The sequence below is a fragment of the Sinohyriopsis cumingii genome, chromosome 6 (assembly GCF_028554795.1).
Source record: "Sinohyriopsis cumingii isolate HCF-2022 chromosome 6, ASM2855479v2, whole genome shotgun sequence".
NCBI classification, from domain to species: domain Eukaryota; kingdom Metazoa; phylum Mollusca; class Bivalvia; order Unionida; family Unionidae; genus Sinohyriopsis; species Sinohyriopsis cumingii.
The window spans coordinates 143,208,631-143,229,860 of record NC_142966.1 but is presented as its reverse complement, the minus strand read 5'-3'; positions in this window follow the sequence as shown (position 1 = coordinate 143,229,860).

Genomic DNA, 21,230 nt, shown 5'->3' with positions numbered 1-21,230 from the left:
CAATTAATAAACATTTTAATTTTTTTAAAAATATGCTATAAAAATACATGTAAAGTGAATTTAATTCATATCAGATAAAAGAAGCAATTGCATACTATCTTAAAGATAAGCATATTTAAATTACTGGTGTTGTTTCTCATTACGTTGTAACTGTTTTTAATCCGCCTTTTTATATGGAATTATATATATATATATATATATATATATATATATATATATATATATATATATATATATATATATATATATATATATATATATATATATATATATATATATATATATATATATATATGTATGTATATATATATATATGTATATGTGTATATATATATATATATATATATATATATATATATATATATATATATATATATATATATATATATATATATATATATATATATATATATATATATATATATATATATATATATATATATATATATATAAGTCATCACATACGTTTAATTCAGTGTAAACCTTTAAGATTTTCAGTCAAATCTGCTTTTTAAATAAAACATTTATTGTTTCATTGTGGCACAGTCAACCATACATGTGAATACAACACTCCGTCAACGTATAGTTAATTGTTTTTCATATATTTGAAGACTAATTAACCATATAATTACGGTCACCTTTAATAAACGACTAAATATAAGTACTCATTACTGTGTTTGACAGACCACGAACTATTGTGTCATTACTTATAGTTTATATATTCTTTACTATATTACTTTCGACGGACACATGCTATAAAACTTTCTCGTAATGCCCACCACCCCTCTCCAAAATTAATCACCAAAAAACACTCTAAAAAACTTAACATTCATATTCATCATCCTAGCGTAGTGATACAAAAACTTGAGATAAAGCTTGATGTTTCTCTAGGATCTCCCCGTCCCTAACGTCTGAATTCTGCTTTAAGGCAATGCGTCTTTAATCCGCGTTTGCGTCAACATTTTACGGATCACAATATACATTTTTCAATATGTATGTAAATTTACCGTAGCCGGAAATTAAAGTTCCGAGATTATTTTCCATTATCAGACTTGTCATTTAATTTTCAGCATAGGATAGCAAGTAGTAGAAAGGATGCTGAGTCTCGATTCAAGACATATAATTGAGACGTTTAGATTATTGTTGAAGAATGTAAACATGAAGAGAATGTTAATAAGCGTGTTGGTTGGCTGGATAATATCACTCATCTGACAACTCTATTTCATTAGTATTCTGTTTAACCGCTTTGTATCGATACATTCTATCAGTTTATTTAGTTTCATTTCATTCTCTTAAAAATAACATTAATTTCATCAATTTGATTCTTGTGGTTATATTATATACAGTATGTAAAACTAGAGCGAAACATAATGCGCTGCAGTCGATCGCTCACTATATAATCCCAATTCCTTGTAATGATGTAAATACTTAGATCCCGCTTATCAGTACATAACGCTTTTGAGCTTACATCCAAACTTGTTCAGTGATAGATTTTGGTACCAGATCGCTTTCCAGGAATGTAGTTAATTATTTTCTTAATTATTCCAATTCTTTTTAATCAACAGAGTTTAATGGAGTCTGATTGGATAAAAACAGTCACCTGATACTGATACTGAAATTTTGTATACATCGGTAAATTCTGCCGACTACTTTTGGTTCCCCATTTCCAGTTCATTTTACATGATGGTCAAGTACGATGTGGTGTTAAATTAAGAGTAATTTTGATTAATGAATATTTAAAAATAGTTTCTCTTGCAATTACGAAGATGAGCCTGTTAATTACCAGAGTCTGAGGTAACACTATACATCACAATACACAAAGACGGTTATGTATAATAAGTTGCCAAAGATTGTATACTATCCTTTAGATCACACAGTGTTCTCTGAAAGCAAGTAGGTAAGCGCGACATGGACGGATAGACGCAGACTAGAATTTAATTAAAGACTAAACTTTTCGTATATATATATATATATATATATATATATATATATATATATATATATATATATATATATATATATATATATATATATATATATTTGATTAGTATATAAATAAAAAATATGTATAGTATGTACGCTGTATCAATGATATACCACGAGATGTATACATTTTTCATTAAAAGGAAACGAGTGGTATATCATTGATACAACGTACATACTATACATATCTTTTATTTATATCAAATACAAATACATATATTTACCATTTGTACGGAGTTAGATTGGCGAGAGGCAACTGTGTATTGACTGGATGAATGAACTCACATCCCAGCCGAATGTGTCCGCTACAAAATGTAGTTGTCTTTATGTGCCTATTCACAATCACCTTTTCATACTGATAAGTTGATTGTTTTCATTTTTGAGTTTCTTTTTTTATTTACATTGATTAAATCAATGTAAGTTACACTTAAGATTTATACATGAAAGATGGTTTTAATGAAGAAAGTAGAGCACTAGGCGTACAGACACATTGATTCTTGAATACTCATCAATGCATTGACGTACAGAAAGTAGAGCACTAGGCGTACAGACACATTGATTCTTGAACACTCATCAATGCATTGACGTACAGAAAGTAGAGCACTAGGCGTACAGACACATTGATTCTTGAATACTCATCAATGCATTGACGTACAGGCGCAAAGAAATTAACGTGGATTATAATCTAAGAGAAATGAACCAACAAGAGGTAATTAAAATATCTTAATATATTTAAAGTTGATCTAAGTCATTATTCTGCTTTAATTAACAGTATGTATGCTGTATCAATGATAAACCACAAGATGTATAAATATTTCATTAAAAGAAAAGGAGGTTTACCGATTTATGCAACTAGTGTATATCTTTGTTTTCTTTTTTGAGTTTCTATTTTTATTCACACTGATTTAACGAAATCACGAACAAATGAGAGGTAATTAAATGTTTTCAATATATTTACAGTTGATCGAAGTCATTTTTCAGCTGTAATTAACAGTACTGCTTTCTATTAAAATTCTCTCTCTCTCTCTCTTAGGTCGGTTTGACTTAATATCTACCATCATTCTTCATAGGTCCAGCGATGTTGTGTTATTGCACAGCGAAATATTCTCGTCTTTTCATGGATTTTCGCCATTATCTCGGTACACTGGTCAACAAAGGGGGGGGGGGGGAGGGGCTCAGCCTTTGGATATTTTTATATTTAATTAATAATAATCGATTTTTAGAACCTTATAATAGGTTTATGAAACAACTTCAACAAAGCCTTAAATACATTATACATGTGTACCTCGCAAGCAAAATATTTGCTTTACTGTGTCGATCTGCATTTGCATCATTGATTATATAAACACTTTAGAGAGGTCCCAAGGGAAGTGTATACATACCATTATGAAGAATTGTATTGTAGGTTACTTGGTGCAATTTCAGTTTCAAGTTTTTATTTATCCAGACCAATTTCTTTTTCTCTCTCACTCCAGATATCTGCATATTTTGTCCCTTGTGCATGAGGGGAGGGGAAAACGGAAAAATAAATAATTACGATTAAATTGTGTACCATGTTAAATTCATTTAGAAAACGGGGATTATTATTACTTTTATTGTTATTTTCATACGTCACTAATGATTAATGAGTGGAAATTCATCATTGATCTATAGGAATAGATTCAACAGCACACAGTTCCAAGAATGTTTATGTGTGCATATTATTGCGCCATGGGCGGATCACAATTTGATATTCCAATAGTGGCATTAAGACAAATTGTGGTCCACATACGAAAGCTCCAACTGTATTTACGGTGGGGAATGCTTATCAGCAATATCCATCGAATGCTTAGTATTCACCATATCTCTTTGATGGTTCCATGCATCCAGACGAACACGGATGTGAGCAATGACACAACTAATGCATTTTAGAAGGACTTCTTAAATTTCTTGCAATAACGTTGTCTTCCGGAAATTATGGAGAATCTTAAAAAAGGAATCCGCGTCGATCTTATTAAGGACAGCCAGCAAGATAAACTTCGCAGGTGTGTTGCTGACTGTGTGTTCGAGTCACGCAAGCTATTTGACGATCAAGCTGCGTTACGGCGACACATTATAATGATGGACCCTGATTCGTTGTTCATGCATGTAACTACTAGCGATGTCTATTCAGACGTGTGAGGTATCGCTCGCTGGTAAATTTAACACTAGTGAGTGTCCGGAAGATCATCCACTGTTTAGCAACACTAACAAGAAAATCGTTGGGAAAGGCTGAATGTGCGGGCATGCCTATCGAGGAATAAGTGGGACTTCGCTGCTATGATCGAGGGAAACCCTGTTACAAATGCCACTCTATAGTGCTAGTGGTCTGATTCAAAGAAAAGTTTCTGCGTGTTCAGATTTCTGAATATTTGTTTCTGAAGTGCGCAGTTAAATCTTTCCAAGCTTTTCGCGATGAATGCTGACACGGTTAAGACGAACCAGCACTTCGTGTTTTGTTACAACGCAACAACGGCTCCAGGAAATTCTTCTGGGAGAAACAAAAGATTAGCCTGATGAACTTCGTTGTGCGCTCTAATATTAAAACTTCATTGGAAAATTATTTTCGGTGCGGGTAGGTAAATCTGCCACTATACTTGAATATTTCACCGTGCTCGAGCAGCGACCTCCTGGGTATCTTCTGCAACTCACGCTAGCTTTTCAACGGCAACTTCTCCCTTCCAATAGCCTCATTATATTTCAGCCATTTTCTTTTCCATGCTTGTTTGCCATATTATATTTTACCTCCAAGGAGTGGATTTTCCTGCCTTCAATGATAATCTTGGCATTCAAACCTCTTTTGATGATCCACGTGGTAATTCTTTTACAAGCGTAAAATTGAGCGTGTTTAGGTCATCGGTGAGATCTGTATCAAGCCGTGTCCTAGGACCGCAAAACTGTATCCGGGTATATATTGTTTTTACCAGGGTATTTGCTCCACGGTGTCCCCGGTAGCTACGTTAACACAGCAGCACCATCACCGCCAGCTGGTTTTATAAATGTAAACTTATCTATCCTACACGGGACGCAAGTTTCAGAGATCGCAACTCGACTATTACTTGTTTGAGCCCGTGATGAATTTGAGGTACGAGTTTTCATGCTGCATCGTATACAATATGAAGACGTTAGTGTCCTATACAACACGTACCATTCAGCAAAATATAAAATATAAAAGCTGATTTCACTGTCATTTACTTCTCTGCGCAGGCAAAGTCCAGACTACACAAGTACCGTGATATATTTCCAAGCTCACTTCGCGCGTTGATGACTGACCTGCCGATTCCGGGAAAATTAAACTATTGATGAATCTAATTATAAAATGGATAACATGGGATCGGTTGTAAATGATTGTCCACAGACGATCAATCACGCTATGACGTAAAAAAGGATTTTTACGGAATAGCTTGCATAATCATTGACAAGCAAATCTTCCACCTTTGATTTCTTTTCCTCAAAACTCCCTGCTGATGAAGACCTTGACCCGAGCTCGAATAATCTTGATGTCACAACTGAACTCTAATACAATATTTTTCAGAGGCCGCCACAGAAAACAGACGTGACCTATATAACAACACGAGAGGCACATGTTGATGATCTTACGTGGCGTTGACGCGCATGGTCTCACAAGCATTCATTGGACTTGGTATGCTGTCTACCACTTGTAGAATGAAATATGTTCGCAGTGTGCCATCGATGCCATATCAGAAGCTGCTGACAAACACCACACAAATCTTGCACCACTGATTAAACCAAGAAAATAAATTTTAGCCAGGACAGTGGAATAAGTGAAGTGAATCGCGATAATAATAGGAAGTGGAAGAGTAAATTGGAGAGGCACTTGCACGTGTTCCACAAGAAACACGACCTGAGTGAACACATGATAGCTAACCACGCCAGTTAACAATTTTTTTATAAAAAAGCAAGACAGTAAATATCTTATGTGGCATGAGTTTGAGAAGCATGTTAAACTGTATTAAATAATAGGCCGAGCCATTTTTATATAATTTTAAACCAACATTCAAAATATGCTTACAAAATATGATGGGTCTAGTTTTGGGGAGAAACCCACGGGAGAAGAATATCTCTCTCTCAGTGAATGATATCCCTTAGAAATCACATAAACACGCAAAACGTCTAGGTGGGCGCTGTCTCCTCGCATAAGACGGATTTGTTGGCTTCACTGATCTCCTCAAATTCGCGGCTTAAAATGAGTGTATGTGGATCAACAACAGGTTAATGAAATGCATGAATCGCCTGGAAACGCTGATGGAGTCGATTCGAACAGGATACGACGCACCGGAAGTTATCAATTAAGCCGCATCCGTTTGTCGGCGGTTGCTCACAGACATCATGGACTATCATGAACCATGGGACGTTTCGCTCGTTGAGGCACGAACTCGCTGAATATATCGATGATGTGTATTACGAACTCGCGTGCGACAGTTATAGTGAGTCGTGAAGAGCTTCCTATTTTTCGTGAAAACAATGCCTCGTTGCAGCATATCGTTTGAAATACAGTCCCGACCGTCACTTCGATGATTACATTTCTCATGGACGAAAACAGAATTCTGTCTGATAAAAACCGCTCCGGTGGCCTAGTGGTTAGAGCGTCTGCCTCGGATGCGGGAGGTCGTGGGTTCGATCCCCGGCCGAGTCATACCAGAGACTTCAAAAATGATACTAACGGCTGCCTCGCTTGGCGTTCAGCATTAAAAGGTTAGTGTTAGGACTGGTCGGCCTTGTGTCAGGATAATGTGACTGGGTGGGACATCATGATACATGTCTGCGGCATGATGCCCCAGTGCTAGACATCACTATAAACTGCCACATTGCAGACATCGTTGCGATATGACTGAAAAATTGTTAAAGCTACGTTAAAAATCAAAATCACATCACATCACATCATATCACTGTCCGATAAAATGAGTACAAATGAAGTAATGGGAAGCGGATTACGGTTGTTAACTTGGTCTAGACATGAGTGGTGAAACTAATAAACGTTATTAGACGAAACCAGTAATGTATAAACAATAGCTAACTTCACAGAAGTACGCAAGACCGCGTTTGATATGAAAAGCCAGTGCTGAATGATTGAAGCAAAAATAGTTTTGGTATAAATTGTGCCCGACAAAGTATCATAATAATGATCGAGGAATAAAATTATCAATAAATGATATATTTTGGTATTTTATCACGTGTGAGGCCGTTTTAGAAATCGATGGAAAACAGGTACAAAACGATGCGAATTATACCAATTATGACCACTCTGAGAAGTTTTGATTTGACAAAAAGACATCAGGGCTTTGTTCAACAACGAATCTTATCTCATCGACGTAAAGAAAATCGAAGCATGTTTGAGCGATGATGACAATGTACAGGCGATTATTTGACTCGCCGTATACAGCGAAGATTATACGATATTAATCACTGGTCCGCCTATGATATTTCACAATGATTCAAACGTACACGATGAGTAAACACAAATTCCTACTCGACTGCGTAAATCCAACTGCTGTATTAAATATTATTGAAGATTAATTGTTTTATATTCCTAGTTACAACACTGGATTCTCAGGCGAAGCGCTGCTGACATTTTGGTATCACTGCATCCGCACGCAAAAACACTGAGTAAAATATATCGCAAGGTGTGAAAAAACCTAGATATTGCTAATGTAGCGATAAGGTAAAATTCACCGACTAAATTCCCCGGCAATGATACTGAATCGCCAACATTAACTCGGCCAGAAAAGAAAGACATCGACTGATTATTTTAACCAAAGACATATTTGTCCGTACAATATTTTGGAGAGAAAAAACAAAAACGAAAACCGTTGGAAACAACAACAAAGTCTAAATCCGTGCAATTTTAGGTGAAGGTGGCAGTAAGCCCCTAGATTGTGCAATCACTGGAGATATTAAAATTCCCCCAGTAAAAAATTTCCGATGATTGCATGGCAGTTGTGATAGTGAAGAAATATACTTGGCTGGAAGTGCGTGTGAGTGATGCAGCCGAACGAGGCCACCATGTCAAGCAATTATACTTCGTGGTGACAGTATTAATAGAAGAAATATAAAAGACCTTTAACGTTACCGACGGGAAATAAAGATCGAAGAGGAACAACTGCTGCGCGATGAAATAGCCAAAAGAAAAGTTTAATTTCCAAAATGCAAGAGCGTGAGTGTGGTTGTATATGTCATTTGCAGAATCACCGCCGTAATCACTATTGGTTTTTGTGTTGCTGGAATTGTAACCACAGCAACTATCATATCCACGCCAATCGGATTTGTTGTCACAGGTATATAGATAGCAACCGGTGTCCAATTGGTGTTGGTTAAATAATTCGTTACGGTTACATTCGTGAATAAAGTATATATTCAGAACCTCGTGGTGTTTCATAAAGCATTGGCAATACAGTTATCAAGCTGTACTCCATGGCTATTGAGGACAAAATGATTGGCATGGCTGAGTTCGACATCGTGTCGGCGGAAATGAAAAACCTCCAATGTCTATGAGCTTAGAAGCTGATCCGGGCCGTTAGCGACCCCAAAACAAATAGTTGATTTACAGGCAGTGAAAATCGAGTAAATGTTTTTCAGTATATATTAACCAGCATTTACCAAGGGAACATTATTTACTCTAGCAGATTTTGCTGCGCATATTCGTTCATGTTTGCGAAGAGTTTCCAATATGTTTATAAAACGACACCGATATTAGAAGCATATATAAAGACCGAATTTTCCGCACCTGCTGGTTGCAGAGTTTTTATCGCATGCATTGGCATTGACTCCTTTTATATTTCCAAAGAATTAGTAATTGTCTCCATCGTTTACTCTATGCAAAATTGTTCATTATATTGTTGGAATTATTTTGTTTTGTTACACATTTATATTTCATTTAGGAAGTATATCTAGTATATGTTCTTTTGATATGTATTGTCATGTTCAAGCATATTTTATTTTCTTCTTTTCCTTCTTTCTCTATTTCCCACCTTTCCTCTCTCTGTTTCCCTCCCAACCAGGATGACTAGATCTTAAATTGTCTCGACTGTTAACTTTCTAGTGTGCATTTATGTAATCCATGGAAAGGCACCATCAGTAATGCATAATGTTGAACTCTAAACAACAAAAAGCGGGTCTCATTTACCTAGTTTCGTACACATTAATCATGCAAAATGTCAGTGACTGAACTTAGTTGATCTGTTGCTTTTCGATATTCTGTGTCACCCATTGAGCAATAATCAAATTCTTTAAGTAGCGATTTTAACTGTCATCTAAATCATAATCATGTCTGAAAATCATGGAGAAATCAGGCATTGATTATGTGACAATTGAAATTTGGATGCAGAGCATGTTACCGAAATAGACTGCAAGCCTGCCAACAAACACAATTCAGGCCTGAATATAAAAATAGCATGCAAAGTTCTTGCATGTAAACTAAAAACCATTAAAATATGTTTTTGGATGATGTTACGCTTTGAAGTTTATTGTCATCTCATGTTTTTGCAATAAACCCACCCCAGCAATGTTCACTGTGTCAATACACGCAAGAAATATGCTAAAGAAACTAAAATATATCTTCTTTTCTGCACGAAAACATTCATTAATTTGACAAAATACACAATTTGAACATTATAGATAGATTCTAAATTTATTAGAGTCGCTGTTCTAAAAGTATTTCATTATTTCGGAACTTCTTATTGATGTATTCAGGAAGACGTTATAATTTCACTGATACAGAATCAAGAAAGACATCCATGGAAATTGAATCTTTTTCCATTACAAATATATCGTAAAAAGCAGTTCTACGTTACTTCAGAGTATAACAGGAAACGTTTCACTCGTGAAGTGTAAACATCTTATTGCCATATGTTTCCATTGATGTGAAATATTTAATGATTTCTACAAACAAGGTAGATAACTTCTATGTAGCTAAAGTAAACATTTAGCTGATTTGATAATTTATCTTTTGTCTCAGTAATTCATCGACACATTTTGTGCTATTCAACAAACGAAATGGAACTAGTCTAATTTATTGACAGATGTCCTATTCAACATCACTGTTACACATTTAAAAATAATATCTTTGACAATTTTTATAAATTAAATACCTTAATTGTGTGTTCTGCTAGATAAATATCAGTACTACTGTATAAACCTTAATAATTTATTGGACACTATAGTATTTACCACGGATGTAAGCTTTCATACAAATTTATCTAGACACTTTGGAACACCACATTATATTTTCTTACCCTGAACAAATATTCGAGGTTTAAGGTTTATTGTCATGACTGAGCACCCGTTGATAATAATAAACTGCTGAAAAGGAATAGTTAATAGATATGCAACATTTTGTGGTCAGAGATGTGGCCAATTTTTCTAAGTTGAGTTCGGGAGAAATTTCCTCCTAGAAAAAAGAGAGAGATGACGAGGTTGGTATGTGTGAGAATAATAAATGTTAGAGGTGGATCTGACAAAATGTTTTCTTTTACTATTTGGTTACATTCGTAAGAAATTTTAAAAAGTCAATTTTGAAATAGAAAAGAAAATAGCACGTATTTATTTATTTTATTTCGAACAATTGTGCCGGGTTAGCTCAGCTGGTAGATCGTCGGTCTCGTAATCCAAGGGTCACTGGTACGATACCCGTCATGGCCAATCTAGGTCGGCTGCTTCTGTGTGTCCTTGGGAACGGTACTTATAAATCATTTATAGCCAGTAATGTGCTAACAGTGCCTTTAACCCAGTCACCCCACCCCCACCTCCCACCCCAAAAAATGCAAATATACCATATATTTAACCGATGATATCTATAAACTTTTCATATTGCTGGAACAGTTCTCAAGCTGGAAACTTTCAGTGAATGGTTGAAAGAAATACACATTCTTTAAGTAGGGGTGTGATTGTGCAAAATTTGATAGAATCGGTCCACAACGTACCTGCTTTATATGACCTGAACCATAAGACCCCCCCACCCACTTCTCTGATTCCACTCGACGAATATTATACAATGAGTCGAGAATATAGCCTCCAAAATACACGTGACAATAAGGTCTACCTGCCATTCTAACACTCCAAGTGTGAATTTGCCCCAAAAAACCATAATCACCATTAAGTGGTTCTAAATGAAGAGGCTGGAGTTCCAGGGTTAATGCAACTGACTCAACATTAAAAAAGAGAAAAACAAAATGGCTTCAAAGTCTAAAACGTAGTTTACCAAACTCACAGTAACCTACTTTGAAGCGCTGTAGTATATGTATTTAGATCACTGTTTGGAATTATGCAAGCGACATTCCTTTCAATTAAGTTATCATAGTATATTTTACAATATGTACAAGTTCTTGAATTCTGCACTGCGATGACATACTAAGCTTATCATCAATATTACAAAACCTGTAATACTAAACACATCAGTATTAAAAAGCCTATACTACTAAACACAACATCAATATTACAAAACATATGTCGATCAGTGTTTCTGAAGGTAAAGTCGCTAATTCCTGTTTGAGATATAATGAGACATTATCATTCTTAGTTTAATGTAGAATAATTTACCGAACATCAAAACATAAACGATTACATAGAGTACCTACCGCTTGTGAGTGTACATGTCAGATCAAATGCATGCAGTGAAGCAAACATATTTTTATCATATTAGTTTATCTCTGGTTGTTAGTAAAAAGTTAGACACAGTGCTTTGACATGAGTGATACTTTCAAAGGTAATGTATTATGTTTTTTATTTATATTTTTTGCAGGCAGTTCTTCTTGTTTTTCAAATCTGTATGTTATATTATCTCACAGCCCTATTTTACACCAACCAGAAGCTTTATTCGTCTGTATGTAAAAGCATATTATAATTTCTCCTTTATTGACAGTGTGGGTGAGAGAGGACTATAACATATTCCTAGACGTTAATTAATTTGGTTTTATTATGATTAAAAAAATAAATGGACCTTAAAGGTTCCCATGGGAACTGCATACTAATTGGGTGGGATTGTGGTTTATAAAATTTGGGAATTATTAGTAAAGTAGAGAACTGAACTGGATAATTTGTGCAATCCCCTTTCACCTTAAAAAATTAACTGCACATTATCATATACTGTAGCGATGTCGAAAGGTAGACAGGAATACAGCATGTGATTGATCATACATTATGAAAAAAGTGAACTTGGGCTTTTCAACACTCAAAGAAGATCCATTGCTGTGGTAAGAAAAAAATCAATAACTGTTTTCCAGTTCAAAAGTTTTACTTTGATCCCAGCCTTTGGTACTTGACAACTGCCTTGCATAATGGTTTTCTTCTCTGTATAATTGATTTGTAAGCCGTTATACTATAGGTTGTATATTTTGTAAAACAGCATATTTTTATACGAAAGATCTAACATTGGTATCAACATTGTCAAAGTATGGATACTGAAGGGTAGACTAAACATTGGTACCAAAACTGTCAAAGTGAGGATACTGAATGGTAGACTTAACATTGGTATCACACTGTCAAAGAGTGGATAATGAAGGGCAGACTTAACATTGGTACCAAAACTGTCAAAGTGTGGATACTGAAGGGTAGACTTTACATTGGTACCAAAACTGTCAAAGAGTGGATAATAATGGGCAGACTTAACATTGGTACCAAAAACTGTCAATGTGAGGATACTGAAGGGTCGACTTAATATTGGTACCAAAACTGTCAAAGAGTGGATACTGAAGGTTAGACTCAACATTGGTACCAAAACTGTCAAAGAGTGAATACTGAAGGGTAGACTTAACATTGGTACCAAAATTATCAAAGAGTGAATACTGAAGGGCAGAATTAAAACTGGTACCACAATTGTCAAAGAGTGAATACTGAAAGGGAGACTTAACATTGGTACTAAAACTATCAAAGCCAGGAAGAGAATATTTTATGATGAAAAATCTCTCGCGCGCAATGAACCTAAATATTTAAATTAAACATAGTCTATTAGAAATTAACTCAGGAAACAAAGAAATAAACTACCATCGCACAACTTCATTCTTCATTACATTGAGATAATATAATAAAGTCAAAAGCTTCGACCAAAGTCAATTGTGTCTGATATTTCTGTTTTCGTGAAATTGTATACAGTGTTATATTTCACTCCTCAGTTTAGATTTAAATTGATTTTGTTGTAAAGCAGGATAGACTCTCTCGTAAATAACTTTGTAACACAATTTTCTGACCTTGAGAAGTATGTTTATGTTGTGAACCTTGCTTATATGCGGTACAAAAGTTTCAAAGTAATTAACTTTGCTTTGATTTTGTGGGTTTAGCGCTATTTTTCTGCAAAGCATGGGCTATACATGGCGGCCAGTATATTTGGTGAAGGAGGAACACGGGAAAACAGAGGGAATTGCCACCCACCCACATGAAGCTAATGACAGTCTTTCTCACAAACCCACACTGGCCGAACCGAAACTCGAGTCCACGAGGAACGATGTGATATATCACTGGTTTGCATAGACCACTCGGCCACGCGGGGCACCAAAGTTATTAGAGAACGACAGAGAACATAAAACTTCAATTACAAGGTATAAGGTCTCACTGGATAGTTTCGTATTTTGACACCCCTAATTTTTAAGGTAGAAGGCATGAACCTAATTATCACAAGCCTAGCATTTATAAATTCACACATAAGCTAAATCTATAATGTGGTTCAGATTTACTTTGAGTTAGGCTTGGAAATATGTTGGCTTGTTGGTGACTGCCTGTCACAGATTTGCATTGGAGATCAAATGCGTAACTTGGGCTGCAAATGAGCTGTCGACTTGGCTTACGTATTATGTGTGTCTGCTACAGAGGTAAATATCTAAAAATCTAGATGGTTGAGGGGTGATGAAAAGTATGCTAATTTGTTATAGTACTAGTGAACTTTATTCATGCATAAGGCACATACTGATTCTTTTAGCTGCCTTGTCACATAAAAATATTCAAAATAGCTATTTCTTGTCAAAAATGAATGTAAAATTTAGGGGTTGGTGACAGTGTTGGTTCAGTATAAAAACCACCAGTTGCATCAGGAATTAACCTGATTACTGCAGTCAAAATTTCAAATGTATTCTTTCTACAAAAATCATTAGTTTGTTTTTATTTGTATCTTCAGTGTAAAATTATTCTCATTTTTCTGTAATTGGTCATCGTCGGAAGAAAATTCACCAGATAAACTGTCCAGTGAGACCTAAGGAAAAAGGGAAGTCAGAAATGCTTGTCATAAAAGAAGAACAATTCTTTGTAAGCGCAGACTTTTCTCTACATTTTAAGACTGAAAATCACGAAGTTAGCACCCACCCACCTTTTACCAAAGGGCCGCTGGTATGTGTCAGCAGCATTTTCTCTAGGCGAATCTAAATTTATATTATAGATAAAGGTGAGAGTCAATGGGATTGTCTCTAGGCGTGTCCAAGTGTCTATTGCAGGCAAAGGTCATAGTCAATGGGATTTTCTCTAGGCGTATCCAAGTGCCTATTACAGACAAAGGTGAGAGTCTAATTTGTCCAGTCCCTGAACATATATCACATGTTTTTAAATGTTATAGATTATTTGGAGGTATCTGTTCAAAACATCAAGTCTGAGCGAAAGAATTGAAGGCGCCGTTTTGGTACGTAGGTTTTTATATTAAAAGGCAAAGGGAATGTAAATGTTTAACGGTCCTTACAAAGAAGCGCCACAGAGCTACATGCAATTGTCAAAGGACGCTGTTCTTAATTGAATTTTGCATAACCCTAGCTTGCAATTGCTGTAACGTTTTGACTCAGGTTGTGAATTACGTTTTTCCTTCTTACATAACCTAACAAAACATCATGCTGGCCAGTAAAATCCATCGCTGTGTGAGCACTTTTTCTATAGCAACCAGTAGACTAGTAAGTCAGATAAGGCAATCGACTATAATTTTGTTGAAGTTGGGAACAATATCACAGTTTCATAGCATTGACCTGAAATAGCAGCTGGACGATTTTTTATATATAAAAAAAAACGGCTAGTATAGTAACATTTTGTAATGATTGTCAGCGACACGCACTATTCGAATGCATTAAACTTCCATCACTAATATTGACAGATTACAAAGAGTGTCGATATGGTATTGTAACACAGATAGTATGAGCAAAGGATATGATGTTCTTATCCGTGTTCTGAATTGTAACACAGACACTACGAGTAACGGTCACTGTTTAAAATAGAACATACATACGAATCTGCCTCCACTCTTCAAGATTTTAAAACAGAATTCAGAAATTACCTTTAGTAGAATATGAGCCAGATGAAACAAATTTCAATATATTTTATGTCCAAACGTGGAATTGAACTTCGCCTTTGGTAATGACGATCTCTGTATATTGTCTAGTGATATTATTACGAAAATTAGTAGTAGTTTGTTGGATACAAACATTATTATAAAATCGACTGAAGCATTAGACTTGGAATTAACCTGTTTTAAATACAGATGTAAAAAGTTTGATTCTGGAAGCTAATACACACTCTCCAGCAACTTGTCAGTCGTTAGACAATGAAATAAAGGAAGAAACTGATTAAGAACTATGCAGATAAGAAATAGATGACTCCAATCATGTAATCACAACTCATCATTATTTAAAAGAAACACAATTGTGAAATACACAACAATGCATTTATAGTTATGTTAATAGTTGTAGGAGCTGGCTAAATTTACTTTGATAAAATTTAATATTTTCTAGCCTTTTTGATTGTCGCGTTCAAAGATGTAAACAAAACGTCAAGTAATTCAGGAACAACTTAAAGTAAATTATCGGCTAATTAAGAAGCATCGTTTCTGGCATATTAAACAGACAACATATTACACATCCAAAAATTTCTTTACTTTTTCAGCACTAACTAGAACAAATGGGTAGTTTATTAAGGTCTTTTGTATTAATTAACAGAAAATTATTCGCCTTGAGCTGGCGGAATATTTGTGTCAGGAGAACGGAAAGGTTCAGGAACAGAAGAACATGTGTAGGGTTAGGGGTTGCAGGAATAGCCAAACAACATTTTTTCAAAGCAAATTTCCTATAGACAGCAATAATTGTTGCTGTTAACACCACACATGCAATTAATGAGGCACAATCTCTCACTTTGTACAGCTCTTATAATCGTTTCCGTAACGGTAACTATTCACCTGCTTTTGGATTAATCTTTTCAGCGTTTTCTCTTAAGCTTCGCTTTAGATCTTTCAAATGTCCACCCAGCCGTGATCCTTTACTGTCAACATTTTCCAACAGTTACTGCTTCTACAATTTTGCTTGCATCTGTTTCTTTGCATATATCTTTGTATGTCTTGTATATATTTTGTTATACATTTTCAAAATCAGTTTTCATATATAATATTTTAGAGTTTACATAGTTTGCATATCATCTTCATTATTTTCCTTCTGGGGCCCCGAGTGGCCGAGTGGTCTAAAGCGCTCACCGTTCCGGATCACTGCCATCTCACCTCTGTCTGCGTATGTTCGAGTCCAAGGCTCGGCTAGTGTGGGTACGTGGGAAAGCCTGCCAGTAGCTTCTCGTGGGTCGGTGGTTCTTTCCTGGGTTTTCCAGGGTTCTTCCTCCACCAGTTATACTGGCCGCCATATATGGCCTATCTTGTGCTGAAAAATGGCGTTAAACCCTAGAACAACAACAACAACAACAATTTTCCTTCTTCCGCAATAAAAAGAATTTGAAGTGACATTCTTCTTTATATGATTTAAGACATTTTGTTGGCTTGAAACTACGTTTTTAATTTTATTATGAAGTTAATGAGATTTAAAGAACACAATAAAATGGTCGGTCATCATCAATGGAGACCACGTGCAACATGCTGGTCGCTGTTTAAATAATACTATAGTTAGCCTCTACACATGTGCGTCGCAAATAATTTTTTTAAACCTATTTAATCTGCATGTCTTGTTCATGGCTCCAATATTACCACTTGAACGAAATTATTGCGAGAACTTTTTCATTGGCCATTCTTGAGTGTACTATTGCTGAGTCTTGTTTTGGAATTTGTTTGTTTTCTATCTGACAATCCCTGCTTTGCAATTTTTCATGAGGAGCGGAGAGTTATTGGGTTTTACCATCGTCAAGAAGTCGAAGATACAAATAAAAAAGACAACTTAGTGGGTCAATTTCTGCGATAAGGTCGGAGCCCAAAGAGGTTGAAGGACTCACGGTACTAATTCAACTCCCTTCGTAAACATATGGAAACATATTTAAAATTCAATAACTTAAAATTTCTGGGTGCTGATGATGAGATCTATATTTCTCCATGCACAACTAACCTTGGTGCAAACTTCTGTGTGGAGAACACCATATGAACCGCTGGATTTTTTTCATCTACATGTGCATAAAACACATATTATCGATTCTGCACCAAATGAATCAGGTGCTACTTTCATTACTGAGTGCTCCTTAGTCAAGTCTGTAAAAATACTAAAATTGCATCAATAGAATTTTATCTATCTTCTTATTAAAAAAATTACAGATAGGATAAGCTCTCAAAAGATATTTTCAATAAAATTTTACTTTTCATTATTAACCAATTATGGACCACCAAACCCGTATATAATCTATTATTTGTTCACCCATTTCTAGATTGGTTCACAGATCTTCCATATAGTTAGTACCTGAACAGACTGCATAGTCGCTTTTTTAATGGAACATTTGTCCCCTTGGACCTGGTCAGAAATCAGAAGATGAATACAATATACTTACGTATTGCAGAAAGACAGCAAAAAATGCAATATTGACGACATATAATGAGAAACAATCAATCAAAATAGGCAATGGCTTTTTTAACTTTCCAGGAAGAGTTATTGCAAAGACAGAACATGATTATTACTCTTTTTACAAAGATCGACACAGATTACTAGCGTACATGCCAACTCTAGCTGCAGAATTCATAGACCCTGGTCAGACCTCGCATAATGTGTTGGCATACAATGGTCTATGTTGTTTGTTCTACTGATTACTCGTAACGAACTGCATGACTCAGATCTGTCGGCGCATTATGCTACGACCGATAAGTGTTTAATGTTTGCTCTACTGATACAACAAACTGCATAGACCCAGATCTGCATGCGCATTATTCTACAGCATATCTGGCTCTATGTTATTTGCAGTTGAATTTAACTTCTACGCGAGTATAAAGAATAAGATTTTTGTTGCGAATCTAAATCTAATCTTTGGTCCCACTCTTTGGTACTTGAGACTTGTCTTGCAAATTGGCTATTGTCTATATAATTGATTTCTAAGCCGCTATACTACAGGTTGAATTAGTTGTACTTTCAACACATGCACAGCTCAATCAATATATTTCCTATGGGAAACTTAACATTGTTACCAAAACTGTAAAAGCGACAATACTGAAGGATAGACTTAACATTACTACCAAAAACTGTCAAAGAGCCAATAATGGAAGCTAAACTTAACATTGGCATAAAAGCTGTCAAAAAGACTTGGTATACTGTTGGCTAAACATGACACTGGTATCAAAACTGTCAAAAAGACAATAATGTGATGTGTGATGTGATTTGGACTTTTAACGTAGCTTTAACAATTTTTCAGTCATATCGCTACGATGTCTGCAATGTGACAGTTTTATAGTGATGTCTAGCACTGGGGCATCATGCCGCAGACATGTAGCATGATGTCCCACCCAGTCACATTATCCTGACACAAGGCCGACCAGTCCTAACACTAACCTTATAATGCTGAGCGCCAAGTGAGGCAGCTGTTAGTACCATTTTTGCAAGTCTTTGGTATGACGCGGCCGGGGATCGAACCCTCGACCTCCCGCAGCCGAGGCAGACGCTCTAACCACTAGGCCACCGTAGCAGTGACAATAATGTATGGTGAACTTGACATTGGTATCAAAAGCTGTCAAAAAGGCAATACTGTAGAGTAAACTTGACATTGGTATCAAAACTCAAAAAGATAATACTGTCCGGTAAACTTGACATTGGTATCAAAAGCTTTAAAAAAGACCGTAAACTTGACAATGGTATCAAAAGCTGTCAAAAAGACCGTAAAATTGACATTGATATCAAAAGCTGTGAAAAAGACCTTATACTTGACATTGGTATCAAAATCTATGAAAAAGACCGTAAACTTGACATTGGTATCAAAAGCTGTCAAAAAGACCGTAAACTTGACATTGGTATCAAAACTCAAAAAGATAATACTGTCGGGTAAACTTGACATTGGTATCAAAAGCTGTCAAAAAGACCGTATACTTGACAATGGTATCAAAAGCTGTCAAAAAGACCGTAAACTTGACATTGGTATCAAAAGCTGTCAAAAAAGATAATATTGATGGACATACTTAACATTTGTATCAAAACTGTGAAAGAGGCAATAATGAACTATTCTGTGATGAAATTACAGTCACGCGCAGTACAAATAAATCTTTCAACTAAATTACTTTATTAAAACTACGACCGCTGGAAACCTAGAAAAACACCATCTAACTTCTGCAGACATCTTTTCATTAATAACATATGATGGAATCAATGCATTGACCATAGACACTTTCTTGAAACTGTATCAAACAATTCTGTCTTTCTCTCCCAGTTTAATTTGAAATTGATTCTTTTAAATATAAAGTTTGCGGGACGATAGACTATTACATTAATAACATTGTGACGTAATTATTTAAACCTGAACACAATGTTTATAGGGTGATATTAGAAAACCATATCTTGATGATATCCGAGACAATTTTGCCCGAAAGAGTAGGGAAGTTGATAGGGGTCGTAGAGCTGTAACAGCAAACTATGAGGTGACCGGGGAAGTTATAAATTCTCAAAACGCTATTTTTCTTCTTGGACACAAATTATGTTCTTCATTTTAAGCTGGAAAATCTGAAATTGTTCCTTCCCTAACCGCCTAAATCCGGCTCGACGGTCGATGATTTCGTACTATCAGCATTCCATCCACGATCGGAACGTCCTCGGTCTTTTCCATCGCAAGCTAGAAAAACGCTCGCATGTAAATAATGTACATTTTGTAATGCCCTGAACGACCCTGGCTGTCATTACGTTATAATAACTTCATTGACGTCACAATGACTGGATGACGCGTCATCGCTAACAGCAACGCAAGCAACAGTAACAGTTTAAGGCTATTGAAACTTAATGATTTCTTCAATATTTTTATTTTCAGAATTGCTTGAATAACGTTAAAATTTACAAGTGCAGGCATTTAATTGATTATTCAAACGCTTTTAGAGCTACATTTTGAATATGCATCATTTAATAAGAATATTTTCTTTCACATCTTGCCGGATGTTCGTCTTTCGAAAACTTACCAACTAGAGAAATATCGCTACGATTAGCCCCCGAGTCTCTTTCAAGGAGTCATGATTATTCGACTCGCATCGGGAAAAGACGCGCGCGTGTGTGCGTGTGTGTGTTGGATTTTTAACGTAGCTTCTGGCTGATGTCTGCAGTGTGGCAGTTTATAATAATGTCTAGCACTGGGGCATCATGCTGCAGACATGTAGCACGATGTCCCACCCAGTGACACAAGTCCTAACACTAACCTCCTATTATTATATGCTCATTTTCCCCCGTTAACTTTACATTGTCAGAATCGTTCAATATTCCCTGACACTGATCGCGCGCGACAATACACATATAGCATGCACGTGAATACAGGAACTACTTTCTATTGTAAACAAACAATGACGCAGACGCACTTTCGATTTGTAAACAAATCATATACACTCGCGTAAGAGGCTCTTTACGTTGTGGTTGTTTAAATTTGTTTCTGAATGTACTAAAACATGTTTCGTGGACTGCAATAAAACCAAGCTGTTTTGGCACATTCTGCGTTATACAATGTTACGGATTTAGGCTAGCTACATTATATAAAAGACCGAAGATTACGTCCTTACCAATAACATACAAGTGACAAGGCATATACTGTATTCTTTATATGGTGATAAGAATGGCAAAATAAAATAAACTTACAGTTTTACATCCTGAATTTCCTCAAAATGTTTTTTCTTAATTCTGCAAATCCGAATTACATGAGCCATGTCATAGGTTTTCAATCTGGATTACACATTTCGAAATTGTGCTGTAATTTCGATGATAAGTGCAATTGCATCCTCCTTACTGCACTCAGAATGAAATAAGAATCAAATTCATAGCGTCCTTTTGATAATTGCAATTGAAAGACTTCATACTTTTCCAACGTTATGATTTCAAACATTCAAT